The 14,584-nt window shown below is 38.3% G+C and overlaps 2 protein-coding genes across 2 annotated transcripts in view; both read right to left on the minus strand.

Moving 5' to 3' along the window:
• The window catches only part of LOC136865972 (serine-rich adhesin for platelets), a 211,432-nt gene that overhangs the window by 196,569 nt on the left and 279 nt on the right, over positions 1-14,584 (minus strand). The window lies entirely within an intron of this gene.
• Positions 1-14,584, minus strand: part of LOC136866656 (trichohyalin) — a 185,328-nt gene that overhangs the window by 12,580 nt on the left and 158,164 nt on the right. The window lies entirely within an intron of this gene.

Consider the following 14,584-nt stretch of genomic DNA (forward strand, 5'->3'; position numbering starts at 1 on the left):
GAGACTCACGTCTTGGTGCGATGTGCCTGTGTTACTTCAGTTCTATTTTACTTTACAATACTTCAATGCAGTGAAACCTTTTGCACATATTTTTAATCAGCATAAAATTGTACAAATTTTGTATATAGTAAAATTGTCATATAATATTACTTTTTACGTACACATTGCCCAGAACTTTCGGATTATTTTGGAATACTTAGCGTGTGTTGGATACTTTGTCCATACTGCTTCAGGATACTAAATTGGTAAGTTTAATTTCCTACTATAGTATTCTTCGTCCTTTTCTGAATAAAATGACTTGTTATACGTAAAAATAAATTGAAAAACAACATTTTTATGAATTTTTTAAAAGTTGCTTGCAAAACTCGCCTAAATGCTTGCCGCTTGAAGGTAAACTGCTTGCCGGTTCCAGGGTTAATGTCCCATTACCAAGACGAATAGAAAAAAATATTTGAGAATTTTAACATTTCCTTAGTGCTAAATGCGAGTTTTGCCCTATTGTAAATTACGTTAAGTCGAATATAAAATTTCATTGCTCTTATGGAATAATTTTCGGCACCGGATATTTCTTGTGTAAAATGCACATTTACACTAAATCGAGGTCACGCAAAATCGGGGTTATACTGTATTATGAAAATGTTGAAAACTTTGGGCTGGAAAGATTTACGAGTAAGGAGATGATGATACAGATGTTGATTCCCATTGGAAATCTGTAATATTTGTTCCGAATGAGTAAAAGCACAATGTTCAGTAGAGAAATGGCGTGGAATGAATGATATTAGTAGACAAATAAGCTTGAGAAGAACTTTTAAAAGGAAAGATCACAATGTTAAGATAAAAGTGGAATTCAAGAGGACAAATTGGGGCAAATAATCATTTATAGGAGGAGGAACTGGGAATGGAAAATTTATTAAGGGAAATGTTGGATAAATATTCAAGTTCTTCGAAATAATTTTAAGAAAAGACTAAGTAAACAACTGATAGGAAATCTGCCATCAGGGCAACAGTGCTAAATGTAGATCAATGATGACTGACTGACTGACTAAAGAACAAGGACAATCTCCATATCTTCATTCACTGTCTTCTTCAAATAGATTGGCTCACTCCTTATCAATCCCAATTCTTCCACAGCCCCCAATGAGTCTGTTTCTGTTTCCCAGCTTCATTAGGAGTGTAGCTTCAACACTCATTGAAGGAACATCTCGATAAGTCTCAATCTTAACATGGGAAGTGTAAGATAAGAAGAAAGCCAGACAAACATAGGAAAAGGGAATAGAAGAAAGGATAAATGCAGATTGTAAAAGATTTGGTCCACAGGACAAATACCATATTTACTCGTGTATTACACCCCCTCGTATATTAGACTCCCCTGGCTTTTCAAGACGAAGAAAATGAAAAAAATAAATCTCGCCTATAAGACCCCCCCCAGCATTATTTGTCAGAGAACGATGACGATTCCGCTTCGAAGCGGGTACAAGTCTTATTGCAGCTCTGATGACATCGCACAAATTTGTGAATAGTTTCGTCCGTACGACCTACGCAATGAAAAACGCGTCGAATCCATGCGGTACATCTGTGTTTCGTAGTTAAGAAATGTCTGCCTCTGTAGCGTAGGTCTACTGCAGCTCTGATGACGTCGCAGAAATAGATGAATAGGCCTAGCTTCGTGTCCAACCCGTGCACCGCAAGCATGCATCAGTCATGCTATATGTCTGAGTTTTGTAGTTAAAATTGTCCGCCAGCGTAATGGTTAGCACAATTAGTTGCTGTTTTCGGGAGTCTGACTTCGATTCCCCGTACCGTACTGCCAGAGATTTGCGAATGACAGGAAAGTTGATATGCGGTAAAAGTGGTACATGTAACTCCCCTCCACTCGGGGTGTGTCTAAAAAGAGCTGTACCACCTCGGGATGAGGAAACTAGTTTACTTTAGTTGAGAAATATTCGCGGTTGTTGCTATTTATACAGCAGGCGACATCATTAACAAAGTGGTCGTATAATATCTCGTAACTCGGGCCAGTATAGGTATATATTTGGAGAGAAGTAAGTTTAAAACATGATAAAAGCTATCCAATTAAATAATAATAATAATAATAATAATAATAATAATAATAATAATAATAGCATAATAATAAGAGCATAGACAAGAATGCGTCATGTATGTGGTTACAAAGTGGGCGTTTATTTGGGGAGACAGAGGGATTTGCAGTTGCTATACAAGACCAAGTAATAGCTACAAACAATTACAAAAAGTACATCATCAAAGACACCAGTGTACTCTCCGACAAATGCAGACGATGCTCCATTCATCTCGAGACCATCGACCATATCACTGCGGGCTGCCCAGTACTTGCCCCCGTAGAATACACGAGACGACACAATCATGTCTCGGGAATCATACACCAGGCACTTGCTCAGGAAAACCAATTAATTCAGGAGCGTATCCCTTATTACAAGTACCATCCAAGACCATTCCTGGAGAACGAGTCGATTAAGCTTTATTGGGACACTGCTGTAGTGACAGACAAAACAGTCAACCATAACAGGCCAGACATCATACTGGTAAACAAGAAAACTGGGACGACTTTCATTATTGACATCGCTATCCCCAATGACACCAACATTGACAGGAAGTACAGTGAAAAAATCTCCAAGTACAAAGAACTTGCAGAAGAGATAAAGAGGATCTGGAAGATGAAACTGGTACGAATAGTTCCTGTGATTCTGTCAGTCAACGGCCTCATTCCACACACACTTCACAAGAGTCTGCGAGAACTGGGTCTTCCACCGAACATCTACAAAATTATGCAACATTCTGTCCTCCTGTCAACATGCAACATTGTGCGATCATTCCTCTCGCAAGAATGAAGATCCCGTGATCTACAGTTTTGTATATACCTGTACATCAACGTTTGTATTATAATGTGTAAATAGTTTAATTATGTAAGGCACTTGGTGCATCCCGTGCCCCATTACTACCCATATTTCCTGTGGAGAAGTGTATGAATAATAATAATAATAATAATAATAATAATAATAATAATAATAATAAATAATTTACCGGTTACCTCCATCGGGCGCGTCCCATTGGAATCAAATCAAATGAAATCAAGCGCCACATTGCCCGTCTCAAAAATAACAAAGCACCGGGGGAAGACTCAGTAGTAGCAGAACTATGGAAATATGCCCCAGAAGAATCACTTGATATCTTGCAAAAGCAAATAGAAGAAATTTGGAACAAGGAGACCCTACCCAAAGATTGGAAAATAGCTTTGATCCATCCATTACACAAAAAAGGCAGCATGAAGAACATCAACAACTACAGAGGAATATCTTTGCTACCCGTGACTTACAAAATTCTATCACTTGCCATCCTGGAGCGTTTGGAAGCACAAGTCGAACATCAAATAGGTGAATACCAAGGAGGGTTCAGAAAAGGTCGCTCAACAGCTGAACAGATCCAAAATCTCAAAACGATCATCAGATATTGTACACTAAGGTCCAAGCAGTATGTGTCTGTCTTTGTGGACTTTAAGAAAGCGTTCAACTCCATTGACTGGGAAGTCCTGCTAAACATCTTAAATGAATTTGGAGTCGATTTGAAACTGCTGGCATTAATTAGAGCCACCCTGACCGATACAAAATCCAAGGTGAAGTTCCACGGATGTCTCTCGCATTCCTTTGACGTCAAAACAGGAGTCCGACAAAGTGATGGACTATCCCCGATACTCTTCAACTGTGTTCTTGAAAAGATCATCAGAACCTGGCGGGTGAGATTACAGGAAACCAACTACAGTTCATTGAGAATAGGAACCAAATCCAAGGGGATCGCAACAGACTGCTTAGCATTTGCCGATGATATTGCTATTCTCTCAACCGACATAGAAACCGCTAGAGCTCAAGTTGAAATTTTAAAGGAAATTGCCGAACAAACTGGTTTGCAGATATCGTTTGAGAAAACAGAAGTAATGACTAACATCAAAGAGGCTCCACCAAAACTCCATACAAAATACGGGGACATCACCCGAGTAGACAAATTCAAATACCTGGGTGAGATCATCATGAAAAATGGACTGGACAAAGAAGCACTTCAGGAGCGAGTACGCAAACTGGAAATAGCCTACCAAACATCCCGCACAATCTACAACAAAAAATGTCTTTCCCAAAACACCAAGATACGTCACTATGAAACAGTTCTGAAGCCAGTAGTTCTATATGCAGCCGAAACCCTGTCTCTAAATGCCAACAAGGGACTCCTTGAAGAACTGGAGAAAAGAGAACGCAAAATTGTGAGAGGAATCTTGGGATCAAAGTACAGAAATGGAATCCATCAAAAGAGATCCAACAAGGAAGTCTACAGCAAAATAGAGAAAATTACCGACACAATCAGAAAAAGACGGGCACGTTTTTACGGTCATCTGAAAAAAATGGACGGAAGAAAGTTAACTAAAGAAATCTTTCACTTTTTTGATTCAAACCCCAAAACCACAATTCCCTGGTTTAGAAATACCAAAGAAGACCTGCAAATGCTACATATCTCAGCTGAAGACGCCTCTAACAGAGATCTCTTCCGCAAGAAAATATTGACGAACGGGCTAAACCGAGACGAGCAACCGAAGAGAAGACACGGTGCCCCTTGGACAGAGGAGCGTAAGCAGGCCCACTCACAAAGAATGAGGGAAATTTGGGCTCTAAAGAAGGCCAAGTTCAGTGTCAAATGCAACAAGACTTAACGTGGTCCTTGATGGCCCCAGCGAATTATATATATATAATAATAATAATAATAATAACAATAATTTTATGTCCCCACGTACTTTAAACAATTTTCGGAGATGCCAAACAAAACATACTAGGGTATGCATTAATAAAAAAGGAGACAACAAACGTACAAAATTAAATATTATGATAATAAAATGCATTACCGCCACGCCTGTAGATATCCATAAATGCGGTATATTTTCCTGTTAATAATTTTTTTTTTGTCTGTCAAACTTTTGGCACTATCAGGGTGATAATTTACCTAACAATGTGCTCTGGCTTATCTCATGGACAGCTGTTTACACAAATCCTGATGTGATAAATGTAGAGAACAAGCATGAAATATACTTAAAAATAAGGGTCTGTGTTTCAACAGCCGCAGTTATCAAAATCATGTTTCCAGTTACTATGTATTACATTCGGAAGTACAACTCGTAACATACGCTAGTTATCAGCTGATGGTTTGGCATGCCTTCTACAGCGTGGCTTCATTCGGAAGGAGTGGCTTCTGCTACATATACACCAACTGGGAATATCAGAGGCCATCTGGGAATAGATTTACACTGTTTAGACTCTATAGTCGGGAACAAAATTATTTTTAAAAGGTTCAAAAAGATGGGACCTCCTATGCTCTTGATTGCAGTGCATGGCTTAAAGAGAATGAAGCATGGCTGATGTGACTGACGAGAGATAGCAGTGAAGATGACGTCACTTAGAATGCCGACACGCCGGTAGCAAGGTAGGGAAGTTGGCGGCGCAAGGCGATAATTCAGATGAAATCAGTGATCAGGTTTACTGTGTGGTAGGCCTGCTGCTGAACTGACAGAGACAAATGACTGGCCATTAAGTTCTTTTGTATCAATATTTAATTATATGATAACACAATACCCTTATCTCTTTCTTCTACGGGATCGAGTATGAAGTGAGACGAATCTTCGTAGCAAGTTTTTATGGCCGTATGCCCTTCCTGACATTAACCTCACCAGAGGAATCAATGAGATGTAACGAATGACGTGATATGAGTAACTAAAACGGACTTTTATATGTACTGTAGGCCTAAAAGTCGTGTTCACCAATTTTTAATTTTTTACGTTTAGAAATACTGCTTTCTGACGAAAATAGCCAGTATAACTTAAATACATTCTAAGTCTGTTAAATAATAGTATAGAATGTTTACACGTACAATTTATAGCTCTTTATAACCTAGAAATCATTTGTTCACTGCACAAAATTTTGAGGTTATAGCATATTGGACCCCCCTTTGTTATTTTTGGCTGTAAAAGTGGGGAAAAAAGGGGTCTAATAGGCGAGTAAATACAGTATGTATAAAGATGTGGAGATGTAATTGTCCTTTTGTGTTTTCATGTTTGTCCTTGCCTCCTCTTCCTATTTTCTGCCTTCCTACACTGATCTGTCATTATATTGTTCCTATTACATGTTCCTATCTCTGTACGACTTGACAATGACAGGTCAGTGTAGGAAGGCAGAAAATAGGAAGAGGAGAAAGAAAACAAAGGAACAAGGACAATTTCCATATCTTCACATACTACCGTCTTAAATAGATCGGCTCTCTGCTCATCAATCCCAGTTCTTCTACAACCATTCCTTCCCAGCCCCCCCACCAAGCTTGTTTCCGCTTCCAAGCTTCATCAGGAGGGCAGGCTTCAATGCTTATTGAGGGGCCTTCTTGACACATCTTCAGTCTTGATGTGGGAAGTGTAAGATAAGAAGAAAGTCAAATCAAAATAGAAAAAAGATAAAGATTAATACAGGTGGTAAAAGTGTGGAATCCCTATTAGGAATCCATTCGTGAGGTTCTGCTCCGGGATTTCGTTACACTCTACAAACTATTTCATGCACAACAAGGATACATGCACAATCGAAAATAGAAGGTGGGGTTTCTTACTACTTCGTACAGATAATAATCTATCCCAATCTAAATGTGTACTAATATCAAAAAGTACAATGATACCTTCTCCTGGGATGAGGTGGAGTTTCAGGTATTGAAGAATCAGAATCAGTTGGTGAGATCCTGTAGGGAAAAGGAATACTGTCATAAAAATTTACCTACATTATACGGTCATAAGTACACAAAGCATACATCAATAGAACAACAACAAACATTTCACAATAAGGGCAATATCAAATGCTTTCGTCCAGTAATCTGGTAACTCCTCCTCAAGCATTCTGTGCAGGGTCATACAGCAATTCATAGTAGCATCATACATGTTAAATACTGATCAGTTTTCTAATGATAATTCCAAAAGAAGAATAGTAAGGTATGGTGTCGCAGATGTGAGGTGTATCACTGTAAGACTGCACTGCATGTCATTGGCCACTGTGAAACAATCTTCCTCTTAACTAGTTTTGATGTTCTTCCAGAATATTAGACTATGCAGACATTTTTAGAATTCCAACGTTTTTAATTATTCTACAGTAGCCCTTGTCAAGACAAAATACCACGGGCTGATGGGTGCACATACTTTCATAGAAGTATATTCCTGTTGTCTATAAAACTTAATTTTACTAAGTGTCAGGTACAGTAGAAGACGTGTTATAACTCTGCTATTAAGTAGTCGTGGCCTTTCTAAGAATTCAAAGGCTCACATGTTTTGATGCCATTCTGCAGATTTGAGAAACGTTTCTGTAGAGGATAATAGAATGTCATTCTCTCTTCACTATTTCCCGAGATCCAGTGAAGTTTAAATTGAAAACAGGAAATGAAGTGGTTCAACCTATTCAATACAAGTAAATAAGAAATGTAGTGTTACATTCTTATTTGGTTAAAAGCGGTTCCGGTTTCGACCACCTATCTGGGTCATCATCAGCCGATTAAAAATACAGAAACAATGCATAGGAAAACAAAAAATTAAAGGATAAGTCTTTCACAAAAACAGTTCAAGAAGCAATATAAACAATAGGGATTAGCACTGCGCGATTTTAAAGCATAAAAACCAGAAGAAGTCGAAGATCAGTCACTTATATGTAGCAAGGCGCATGTCCCTGAAGAGTAGCACAACACACGTAATGTCCGGCACTGTGCCTTAAAATGTTTACGAGAAGAGGTAAACAGTTCATTGAACAGGCCTGCAAACACTGCCAGGCGCGAAGTCAAAACACGATTTAATAAATTTGAAGTCCCAAAATTCTGTAGAAGTCGAAGACAAGTCGCTTAAATAAAGTAAGATGCTAGCTCCTGAAGATCAGCGCAACATACGCAATGTCCAGCACTGTGCTTATAAATGCCGACAAAACTCAGTGAATAGCTTAAAGAACAAGCCTGCAAGAGCTTCAGTCACGAAAATATATAATACAAGTTAATATAATTGAAGTATATATCAATGTTAATAGGATCTTGTAGATTCTTTAGAGATGCAGAACAGTTGACGTAAAAAACAATTGAAATAAAACAGAGGTGAAAAGAAACAGCGTGGTTACTGCGGTAGTTGAAAGTGGTGTTCATTACCGTCAGGCCGCGAATGCAAAATGACCCTTGATTTTTCACACGAAATTCTGAGGAAAAAAACGTCATCTTGGATTCGGAGAAATACGGTATCACTCCAGAGGCATCTGTGGCAAACATTTCAGTTTTCTTCTTCAAACAGCGTCTCCTAACCTAACCGTATATGTATCATGAAAACATATTTGAAACGCATGTAGAGAAATGATAACCTCCTCGCTAAAAATTCACATGGGAATAGCCTTTCCGAAATTTAATTAGACGCAAGAAAATATAAACTATCCTCTGAAATCAGTGATGTACCCTGTCATATCTTGAAGTGTATCACATTCTTACTTAATTTCACTACACGGTATCACATTAAAATTATAATTTTATTTATTATTTATTTTTAACAAGTTAACAACTGCTATCAGCCACGTTATTTAAGCATTTATAACGAAAACGTGTTATCCTCTTTCATTTCGAATTTTCTTTAGAGAACAGCAGTCGACGGGTATTACTAACCGATTCCAACATGAGAATAGTTACACGCAATCCAACATCGCCTTCGAATGTTGACGAGAGAGCTTGCAAATGCACATAGTGCGAAAACTATACCGTATCGAAGAAGATCGATCGCATTTTGTGGCAAACGTTTCAGTTTTCTTATTCAAATAGCGTCACGTATCTTAACTTAACTGTACTATACGTATGATGAAAACATACTTCAAGCGCCAGTATAACCTTCTCGCTATAAATTTCCGTAATTTAACGGACGCGAGAAAATATAAACTAACCACTGTAATCAATGGCACACACAGCCATATCTTGAGGAGCATCCAATTCTTATTTAAGTGCAGTATTTAGCATTAAAATTAAGCGATCATTTATTCAGCCTTTATCTTTAACGAGTTAACAATGGTTATTGGACACGTTATTTACGTATTTATTATGAAAACATGTTCTCCTCTTTCATTTTCATTTTCCTTGCGGAAGAGCAGCTGACGGGTATTACTAATCGACTCCGACATTGCTTTCGAATGTCGACGAGAGAGCTCGCTAGTGAGCATAGCAAGAAAATAATACCGAAATTGATCAATCACATACAGTATAACGACTGGGTGCATAAATATCGGTAACGGAAAAATCATGCGTGCATAATCGCTCGTAATAACGGATCCGTCAGTGATGGGGTTCTCACTGTAACCAAAGGATAATACACAGTTTAATATAGGAATTTTGAAGGGACAGACGAAAATTGTTGTTATAACAGGGTTCTTGTTAAATGCCGTACTCACTATAGCAAGAATTCGCAACAGTGGAAAATTTACTCGCTATAGCGGATTGTTGTTATATCCGATCTTTGTAAAAAGTCGGAAAACCCCCATACACATTAAAATTGGTATGAAACAGCAATCAGTTCGTTCAAAACTTGCATTTCCACGGATGACATCCACACCGAGGGAAAAGATGTTCACTATACTGGGGGACTATGGAATTAAAGGTAGATTACTGAAATCAATCAAAGGCATTTATGTTGACAATTGGGCTTCAGTGAGAATTGATGGTAGAATGAGTTCTTGGTTCAGGGTACTTACAGGGGTTAGACAAGGCTGTAATCTTTCACCTTTGCTGTTCGTAGTTTACATGGATCATCTGCTGAAATGTATAAATTGGCAGAGAGGGATTCAGTTAGGTGGAAATGTAGTAAGCAGTTTTGCCTATGCTGATGACTTGGTTTTAATGACAGACTGTACCGAAAGCCTGCAGTCTAACATCTTGGAACTTGAAAATAGGTGCAATGAGTATGGTATGAAAATTAGCCTCTCGAAGACTAAATTGATGTCAGTAGGTAAGAAATTCAACAGAACTGAATGTCAGATTGGTGATACAAAGCTAGAACAGGTCAATAATTTCAAGTATTTAGGTTGTGTGTTCTCCCAGGATGGTAATATAGTGAGATTGAATCAAGGTGTAGTAAAGCTAATGCAGTGAGCTCGCAGTAGCGATCAGCAGTATTCTGTAAGAAGGATGTCAGCTCCCAGACGAAACTATCTTTACATCGGTCTGTTTTCAGACCAACTTTGCTTTACGGGAGCGAAAGCTGGGTGGACTCAGGATATCTTATTCATAAGTTAGAAGTAACAGACATGAAAGTAGCAAGAACGATTGCTGGTACAAACAAGTGGGAACAATGGTAGGAGGGTACTCGGAATGAGGAGATAGAGGCTAATTTAGGAATGAACTCGATGGATGAAACTGTATGCATAAACCAGCTTCGGTGGTGGGGTCATGTGAGGCGAATGGAGGAGGATAGGTTACCTAGGAGAATAATGGACTCTGCTATGGAGGGTAAGAGAAGTAGAGGGAGACCAAGACGATGGTTAGACTCGGTTTCTAAAGATTTAAAGATAAGAGGTATAGAGCTAAATGAGGCCACAACACTAGTTGCAAATCGAGGATTGTGGCGACGTTTAGTAAATTCTCAGAGGCTTGCAGACTGAACGCTGAAAGGCATAACAGTCTATAATGATAATGTATGTATGTATGTTATTCGGGGTGTCGACATAAGAAGATCTTTTGCCTCTACACTGCGGCTTACTTGTTTGTTATTTTTCGAAATCCGATACTACATGAAAGCGTATGTTTAATTTCATTCTGAAAAATTACAGTACCGTATTTCTCCGAATCCAAGATGAACCCCACTTTTTCCTTCAAAAAATTTAAATCAGGCTCAAAAAGTGCTTTGTAAAATTATATGAATGCCTTTGTACATTACGCATTTTTAGACTATTTTTAGACGCCGAACATTGGCTTTCGTTATGCCGCATTTTTTTGCGGCTGCACAATTATTCTTTATTTCCGCAGGTTTAATGACCATTAACTTAAATTGGCATCATAATACCGAAGAGAACCCGTTGAAAATTTGCCGGCAATACCTATTCCATGTGTCTCTACAACACGCGATTCGTCAAGAAAATATTCTTGCTGTCTATAAAACAGTTATGGTTTTTTTACTCAGCGTCAGATACAACCGGCTTCTGCTACACGCATGTCGCGCTTCCCGGGTTCGGCCAACTTCAGTGGCTAGCAATGTATAGGCCTAATCGTGGACGTTGAAGGTCAACGAACGAGTTTATTGCGCCACGGTATGGCCATTCCACCCTTGCATTTTTCATGCATATACCTCACAATTTCTTTTCGGCTGTTTAAAGCTGCGGACTACTAAATGCATTTTTTGTACAGTACACATTTTTTAGCTATCTGTGTCTTCACGCTGACGTCAAATATTGGCTTTAGTTAGGCCTATGCCATATTTTCTTGCGGCTGTACAATTATTCTACATTTCCGAGTGTTTAATAACAATTAACTCTAAATTGGCATCATAATATCGACGAGAACCCATCGAAAATTTGCTGGCAATACCTGTTCCATGTATCTTTACGACTATTCATCACAAAAACATTCCTGCTCTCTATCAAACTTAATTTTACTATGAGTCAGGTAGTATAACTCTGCCACTGAGTATCCGTGGCCTTTCTAAGAATTCAAAGGCTCAGATGTTTTGATGCCATTCTGCAGATTTGAGAAACGTTTTTGTAGAGGCTAATAGAATGTCATTCTCTCTTCACTATTTCCCAAGATACAGTAACGTTACACACAGGCATTCTACAACCAGTTGTCACAGCTAGCGGTGTATAATAAAGAGGCAGTTGTTTATTGTCAATGAATTTTTTGTGTTCGTGCGCATGCGGTGGTGAAAAGAAATAGCATGGTTACCACGGTAGTTGCCAGTGCTGTTAGGCCGTGAATGCAAGACAACCCTTGATTTTTCGCATGAGATCTGAGGGAAAAAACGTCGCCTTGGATTCGGAGAAATATGGTATCACTCCAGAGTTTTCTTCTTCAAATGGCAGCAACTAACCTAACTTTACATGTGAATAGCCTTTCCAAAATTTAACTAGACGTGAGAAAATATGAACTATCCTCTGAAATCAGTGATGTACTCTGCCATATCTCGAGGTGTATCACATTCTTACTTAATTTCAGTATATAACATTAAAATTCAGAGACGTTTAGTTCAGCCGTTATTTTTAACAAGTTAACAACTGCTATCGGCCACTTTATATATGCACTTATTACGAAAGCTTATTATCCTCTTTCATTTCGAATTTTCTTTAGAGAACAGCAGTCGGGTATTACTAATCGACTCCAACATCACCTTCGAATGTCAACAAGAGAGCTCGCAAATGCACAGTGAGAAAACTATACCGTACCAAAGACGATCGATCGCATTTTGTGGCAAACTGTTATTCAACAGCGTCACCTATCCTAACTTAACCGTACTATACATATGATGAAAACATATTTCAAGCGCCAGTAGAGATATGATAACCTTCTCGCTATAAATCTGCATGATAACCTTTCCGTAATTTAACCAGACGCGAGAAAATATAAACTAACCTCTGAAATCAATTATGCACTCTGCCATATCTCGAGGTGTATCCCATTTTTACTTAATTGCAGTATTTAGCATTAAAATTAAGCGATCGTTCAGTCAGCTTTTATTTTTAATGAGTTAAGAACCGTTATCGGACATGTTATTTACGCATTTATTACAAAAGTATGTTATCTTTCATTTCAAATTTTCTTTACGGAACAGCAGTCGATGGGTATTACTAACTGACTCCGACATCGCCTTCGAATTACATAAAATCAACTTCATTGTCCGTATCGCACTTTAACAGATTCATAACTAGTTGTTTTTTTTCCACTGTGTCGATACATTTGTTGCTTATGGCAACTTATTGGTTAAAAGTGGTACATGTTTCGTATATTAACAATTTTGGCAAACGTATCGACAAGGTGGAAAATAAAAAAATACTTAGTTGTGAATCACCTTTGAATTTCGACGACAGAATTCGCTAGTGGACATAGAGAGGAAACTATACCGAAGATAACTGACTGCATGCAACATAATCGCCAGGGTGCATAAATATCAGTAACGGAAAAAATCGTGCGCGCTTAATCGCTCGTAATAATGGATGCGTCAGTGATAGAGCTCTCGCTGTAACCGAAGTATAATACACAGTATAATATAGGAATTTTGAAGGGACAGCAAAACATTGTCAGTATAACGGGGTTCTCGTTATATGCTGTACTAGCTATAGCGGACTTCTACTGTATTAATGAACTTTAATATTATAACTTAACTGACATTCGACAATTAATTCAACCCGGCTCTCTAGCTTACACTATGACTATGAGTCTTGCTCATAACCGCTCAAAATGATATGTTTTATACTGGGAAGAACCATTCGGCATTCTATTAGTTCATATGTCGCAACATTGCATAGGCCTAATACTTCAATAATCCAATTATGAGATCACCAGTGTACATGAACAGTGAGTAAGTGAGCCGACTGATGCAATAACTTAACTAAACAAATTTTGAATCAGGCTGCTACCAGAGAACTTGACATCTTTATTTCGAAATGCATCCTGAACTGTGTGATAGATGATCGAAGAATACGGGAACATTTCTTTTTCTCCACTTTGGACCTAGAAATATTGGGATACGTAAATTATTCAAGAGCATTAATTATGCGAGAAAATATGGTACTCGTTTAATGGAGTTGTCTCTGTGGGGGAAGGCTTTTTAACATCAAAATATGTAATGAAGAGGTGGCTCCAAGGGAAAGCATTTCACAGAATGAAGACCTAATGACAGCAGCGAGCATTCAATGCTGTTGCTGCTGTCTGTCAGTACACACTACACAGATGTAATGGGAACAGTGACTCCAATGTGCCGTGAATCAGATTACTGCATCAATTCAGTAAAGTGAACAGAATCAAATGAATTAGTAAAATGAATCGAATATGCCATCACTACTACAGACGACATATTAAAAAGCTGGAACAATATCACCAGTGATGTTTAAGAAGAATTCTGCATATAACCAGGTACGGCAGACGCACAAATGTCAGTGTCCTTCAAGAGGCACAAACCATCAGCACAGAAGCTACGATTTTAAGGTGCCTGCTATGATGGACAGGACATGTAACACACATGCCAATAATTGCATTCCCAAATTATTTACTCTGAGTTAACAATGGGTAAACATTATTTGGAATGTCCAAGGAAGCAATTTAAGGACGTAATTAAGGCTAACATGAAGATGTATCACATTGATGTTAACAACTGCGAGAACTCAGCCCTCAACCATTCATCCTTGAGAACATTAGGTGATCGCAGCACACTACATTTTGAAGAAAACCCCAGGCAAATAGCGAATGATTAAGGGGTAACGTAGAAAAGAAAAAGAGCAAAATAGAAGAACAGTAACAGCTCCACCTGGGACTAATCGTCATCTTCATATTTGAT

The sequence above is a fragment of the Anabrus simplex genome, chromosome 3, assembly GCF_040414725.1.
Source record: "Anabrus simplex isolate iqAnaSimp1 chromosome 3, ASM4041472v1, whole genome shotgun sequence".
Lineage (NCBI taxonomy): Eukaryota > Metazoa > Arthropoda > Insecta > Orthoptera > Tettigoniidae > Anabrus > Anabrus simplex.